This window comes from Herpailurus yagouaroundi, unplaced genomic scaffold (assembly GCF_014898765.1).
Source record: "Herpailurus yagouaroundi ecotype Mexico unplaced genomic scaffold, PumYag 196, whole genome shotgun sequence".
Taxonomy (NCBI): domain Eukaryota; kingdom Metazoa; phylum Chordata; class Mammalia; order Carnivora; family Felidae; genus Herpailurus; species Herpailurus yagouaroundi.
This window is the reverse complement of record NW_024412427.1, coordinates 16,206,036-16,212,418: the sequence shown is the minus strand read 5'-3', so window position 1 is coordinate 16,212,418 and position 6,383 is coordinate 16,206,036.

The following is a 6,383-nucleotide window of genomic DNA, read 5'->3' as shown; positions in this document are numbered from 1 at the left end:
GAAGAGCGAGACACAGATTTCTTGTATTGAGTTTCCACACTTGTTATTAAAATTTTATCATGGCAAAGGAGATCGTATCTCACACAAAAGGAGATGAGAGCAGACGAGAAAAGTGTTGGTCATTGATGACAATCAACTAAGTGCAAAAGAAAGGAAGCTATTAAGTTAGCCCGCTGGTGCTGGGGAAACTGGTACAGACAATGTGAGTTAATACGCTTTTGAGAGCAACCTTGACAGGGTAGTTGAGAATTGAAAGATACAAATAAACTTGGTTTTCTTTGGTATAGATGTAAGATGGAAAGGAACCTACTAAAATGAAAGAAACCCTTGTGTTAGGGAGGTAAGATTTTAGACTTTTTTCTCAGAAAACTTATTTTTGTTAATAAAAACCCATCCTTGGAGCAGACCTGCACCTGGTTTGCCTACTCTTTCCTGCCTTTCCACAAAACCCTTTCCTCTGGACACTTTTGCACCTCTGATTCTGGAACTTCTCAGTGTTGCTGGAGAAAACTGTCCACCTGGACTGACTGACATAAGAAAAGAGTGAGTTAGGGGCGCCTGGGTGGCGCAGTCGGTTAAGCGTCCGACTTCAGCCAGGTCACGATCTCGCGGTCCGTGAGTTCGAGCCCCGCGTCTGGCTCTGGGCTGATGGCTCGGAGCCTGGAGCCTGTTTCCGATTCTGTGTCTCCCTCTCTCTCTGCCCCTCCCCCGTTCATGCTGTGTCTCTCTCTGTCCCAAAAATAAATAAAAAACGTTGGAAAAAAAAAAAAAGAAAAGAGTGAGTTACAGTCTCACCTGGCCCTCTCTGTTGCTTGCCATCTTGTCCTCTAAAAACTCCTTGTTACCTTCCCTATCAATCCTTCCCTAGGCTTTTCCATTCCCTTCAAATCCCATCCCAATTCTGGAACTCTCTGTTAGCAACCTTGAGACTGTTCAGTGTGCGTCATATCCTAGTCATTCTACCCCCTGCATTTCTAATCACCCCATCTCACTACGTAGCTCCCACTGCCCACGGTTCTGTGTCATAACCTTTCCTTCACTTAGCATAGACTTGAAATCTATCACAAGAGTATAATGGAGATAAACTATTTTATTTTCAGTTGATCACATAAGCATATAGTACAAGATACTTCCCTGGTATAGGTTTTATTCAGTTGTGACTAGGAAACAAGAAACTTAAAACAACAGCCACATACATGTCATTACATACATTTAAATTGTTTCCTGACCTTTGAGATGTAAAAATGATGAAAATCTTGTGTTTCTCCAGTACGTAGGCACACTATTTGCTACTTAAGCATGGCAGAACCCAAACTTCATTGTCTCAAAACCCATTCACGTTTAGTAGACCATCTTACACAGGCTCCCTCTCATTCATGGAATCTTGGTTTTTAAAGAATGGTTCCAATATCCTTTCCTTTGCCATACTTAGGTAGTCCTGAAAGGAGTAAAAGATACACGAGCACGTCAGCTGTGATGCCAGTCTTTATTTTCCAAGGAAAGTAAGTGTTTCGAGAAAAGAAAATCCGTGGAATTTTTTTTTCAAAACATTTTAACCAAACTGGAATTTTCCCAACAAAAGCAGATCGCTTGCTTTCCAGTTCCTTGCATGTTGACTTCATCTCAGTGTTTACCCCTACCATGTACACTGGTAAAAGATAAACTCTGCATGAAATGGACCTACGCTTAAAAAAAAAAAAAAAACAAAAAAACACCTTGCTTTATTGAGATGTAACTGACAGACGATAAACTGCATATATTTAAAATGTATAATTTGACAAATTTTGACATGCGTTCATGAAGCCATCAGCACAATCAAGATAATGAAATGTATCTTGCCTCTTTATGAACCCTTCCTTCTTTCTCTCCCCACAACCTCACATCTCCCTCCTTCCAACACCAAGGAACCATTGATACTGATCTGCTTTCTGTTACTATAGATCAGTTTGCACTTCCCAGAATTTTACGTAAATGGAATCATTAAATAGGCACTCTCTTTTTAAAATCTGGCTTCCTTTTTTCAAAGTTTATTTTGAGAGAGAGCATGCAAGTGTACATAAGTGGGGGAGGGGCAGAGAGAGAGGGAGAGAGAGAATCCCAAGCAGGCTCCAAACTCAGCGTGGAGCCCCATGCAGGGCTCAATCTCATGAACCATGAGATCATGACCTGAGCCGAAATCAAGAGTTGGATACTTAACGTACTGAGTTAACTAGGTGCCCATTTAATCTGGCTTTCATTCAGCCTAATTAGTGGGATAAAAGGAAAAACATGCAAATTCATGTTATGTGTATCAGTACCTCATTTTTTACAGCTGAGTCTATGGCTGTACCAATGTTTACCCATTCACCTGTTGATGGACATTTGAGTTATTTTTAGTTATTGCCTATTGCAAATAAAGCTGCTATGAACATTTATGTACAAATCTTTGTATGGACATATGTTTTCACTTCTTTAAAAAAATTTTAAACTTTATTTTTAGAGAGAGGGTGCAAGCAGGGATGGGGCAGAGAGAGAGGGAGAGAGAATCCCAAACAGGCTCCGTGCTGTCAGCTCAGAGCCCCACGTGGGGCTCGAACCCACAAACCATGAGATCATGACCTAAGCTGAAACCAAGAGTCAGATGCTCAACCGACTGAGCCACCCACAGTCCCCAATGGACACAGTTTCATTTCTGATACCTAGAATGAAATGACTGAATCATACAGTAGATGTATGTTTAACTTTTATTTATTTATTTTTATTAATATAGTCTTTTTTCTTAATGTTTATTTTTAATTTATTTTGAGAGTGAGAGTGAGTGAGCACTAGCAGTGGAGGGGCAGAGGGAGAATCCCAAGTAGGCTCTGCACGCTCAGCCAGAGCCTGACGTGGGCTCAAACTCACGAACCTTGAGAACCGTGAGCCAAAATTGAGAATCGGATGCTTAACCAACTGAGCCACCTTGGCGCCCCTGTATGTTTGACTGTTAAGAAACTGACAAAGATTCTCCCATAGTGGATGTCCCATTTTATATTCACACTAGCAGTGTGTGAGGGATATAGTTCCTCCACATATTTGCCAACACTTGGTATTAGTCTTCCTAATATTACGTATTACAATACATGGGTGATGTGGTTTTAATTGGCATTTCCGTAATGACTAATGAAGTTCAGCTTCTTTTCCTGTGTTTATTGGCAATCTATTTATCTTTGGTAAAGTTTCAGTTCAAATTGTTCCTCTGCTCCTCCCTTCCCCCCCCCCCCCTTTTTAAAACTTCTCAAGCTTTGAAAACTCTTTATTCTGGATTCAAGTCCTTTATCAGATGGGTGGTTTACCAATACTTTTTCCTTCTGTGGCTTGTCTTTTTCTTAGCAGTGTCTTTTGAAGAAGAGACCATTTAAATTTTGATCAGGGGCAGTGTATTTTGGGTTTATACTTTTGGTGACATATCTAAAAAATCTTTGCCTAACTCAAGGTCACAACTATTTTCCTGTATGTTTTCTTCTAGAAGGTTTGGAGTTTTACTTGTAGGTCTGTGATCTATTTTTTAAATATTTTTTTAAGTTTATTTTTATTTTGAGAAAGAGAGAGAGCACACAAGCAGGGGAGGAGCAGAGAGAAGGAGAGAAAGAATCCCAAGCAAGCTTCCAGCCATCAGCACGGAGCATGATGCGGGGCTTGAACTGGCAAACCGTGAGGTCATGACCTGAGCCAAGATCAAGAGTTGGATGCTTAATGGACTGAGCCACCCAGGCGCCCCCTGTGATCTATTTTGTATTAACTTTTGTATATAGTGCAAGGTGATTAATTTTTTTGGCATATGAATATGCAATGATTCCAGTACTATTGTTGAAGGCTATCATTTCTCCACTAAATTCTCTTTGCTGCACCTTCGTCGAAAATCAGTTGTACATATACTTATAGATCCATTTCTGGACTCCATACTCTGTTCCACTGATCTATTTGTCTGTCTTTATGCCAAAACCATTCTCTCTTGATTATTATCGCTTTATGATAAGTCTGTAAATCAGGTAGTGTTCTCTTTGTTCTTTATCGAAGTTACTTTGGCTATTCTAGATCGTTTACCTTTCCGTATGAGTTTTAAAATCAGCTTATCTCAGGACACCTGTATGGCTCAGTCGATTAACTGTCTGACTCTTTATTTCTGCTCAGGTCATGATCTCACAGTTCGTGAGTTGGAGCCCCACATTGGGCTCTATGCTAACAGTACAGAGCCTGCTTGGGATTCTCTCTCTCTCTCTCTCTCTCTCTCTCTCTCACTCTCTCTCAATCTCTCTCTCTCCCCCCTCCCACACATGCACTCTCTCTCTCTCTCTCTCTCTCTCTTGCTCTGCTCTCACTCTCTGTCTCTCAAACTAAACTAAACTAAAATCAGCTTATTTCTACAAAAAATTCTGGGATTTTTATTGTGATTATATTGAACAATATAAATTTGGGGAAAACTGACATCTTAGCAATATTGAGTTATCCATTTCATGAACAAGATATACCTCTTCATTTATTTAGGTCTTCTTTACAATCTCTCAGCAATGGGGTACCTAGGAGGCTCAGTCATTTAAGTGTCTGACTCTTGATTTCGGTTCAGGTCATGATCTCATGGTCTGTGAGTTCAAGCCCTGAGCGGAGCTCTGCACTGACAGTGGAGAGCCTGCTTGGGATTCTCTCTCTCTTTCTCTCTCTCTCTCTCTCTCTCTCTCTCTCTCTCTCTCTTTCTCTCTCTCTCTTTCTCTCTCTCTCTCTCTGCCCCTTTGTCTCTCTCTCTCTCAAAAATAAATAAACATTAAAAAAATCTCTCAGCAACATCTTGTAATTATCAGCGTACCGATCTCTCACATCTTTTGCCAGATTTACGTCTAAGGGCTTTTTAAAAAATGGTAAATGATGCTGCTTTTTAAATTTCTGTTTCTGATCATTCATTTCTAGTACAGAGAAATACAATTGATATTTTCATATGGACCTTGTGTCATAATGGTGACCATGTACACATTTAGTTACTTTGCTAAATTCACTTATTCTAGTAGCTTTTCTTTTTAAGTTTATTTATTTTTAGAGAGAGAGAGAGAGAGTGTGTGTGTGTGTGTGTGTGCATGTGCACATGTGTGCACCAGCAGGGGAGGGACAGAGAGGCCTCCCACATGGAGCCTGACTTGAGGCTCAATCTCATGAACCATGAGATCATGACCTAAGCAGAAATCAAAAGTCAGATGCTCAACCAACTGAGCCACCCAGGCACCCCTCTAGTAGCTTTTTTATAAATTCAATTGGATTCTCTAGTGAAGAAATGGGCAGAAGACATAAATAGACACTTTTCCAAAAAAGACATCCACATGGCCAACAGACACATGAAAAGATGTTCAACATCGCTCATCATCAGGGAAATACAAATCAAAACCACATTAAGATACCACCTCACATTGGTCAGAGTGGCTAAAATTAACTCAGGAAAACCACAGATGTTGGCAAGGATGTGGAGAAACAGGAACCCTCTTGCATTGTTGGTGGGGATGCAAACTGGTGCAGCCTCTCTGGAAAACAGTGTGGAGTCTCCTCAAAAAATTAAAAATAGGGGGCGCCTGGGTGGCTTGGTCGGTTAGGCGTCCGACTTCGGCTCAGGTCATGATCTCACGGTCCGTGAGTTCGAGCCCCGCGTCGGGCTCTGTGCTGACAGCTCAGAGCCTGGAGCCCGTTTCAGATTCTGTGTCTCCCTCTCTCTCTGCCCCTCCCCTGTTCATGCTCTGTCTCTCTCTGTCTCAAAAATAAATAAACGTTAAAAAAAAAATTTTTTTAATTAAAAATAGAATTACCCTACAACCCAGCAATAGCACTGTTGGGAATTTATCCAAAAGATACAGGAGTGCTGATTCATAGGGGCACATGTACCTAATGTTTATAGCAGCACTATCAACAATAGCCAAATTATGGAAAGAGGCCAAATGTCCATCAACTGACGAATGGATAAGGAAGATGTGGTTTATATATATAATGGAATACTACTTAGCAATGAGAAAGAATGCAATCCTGCCATTTGCAACAACATGGATGGAATAGGAGAGTATTATGCTAAGTGAAATAAGTCAGGCAGAGAAAGACAGATATCATATGTTTTCACTCATATGTGGAATTTGAGAAACTTAAGACCATGGGGGAAAAAAAGGGGGAAAAATACTTTCTTTTTTTTTTTTTAATTTTTTTTTCAACGTTTTTATTTATTTTTGGGACAGAGAGAGACAGAGCATGAACGGGGGAGGGGCAGAGAGAGAGGGAGACACAGAATCGGAAACAGGCTCCAGGCTCCGAGCCATCAGCCCAGAGCCTGACGCGGGGCTCGAACTCACGAATCGCGAGATCGTGACCTGGCTGAAGTCGGACGCTTAACCGACTGT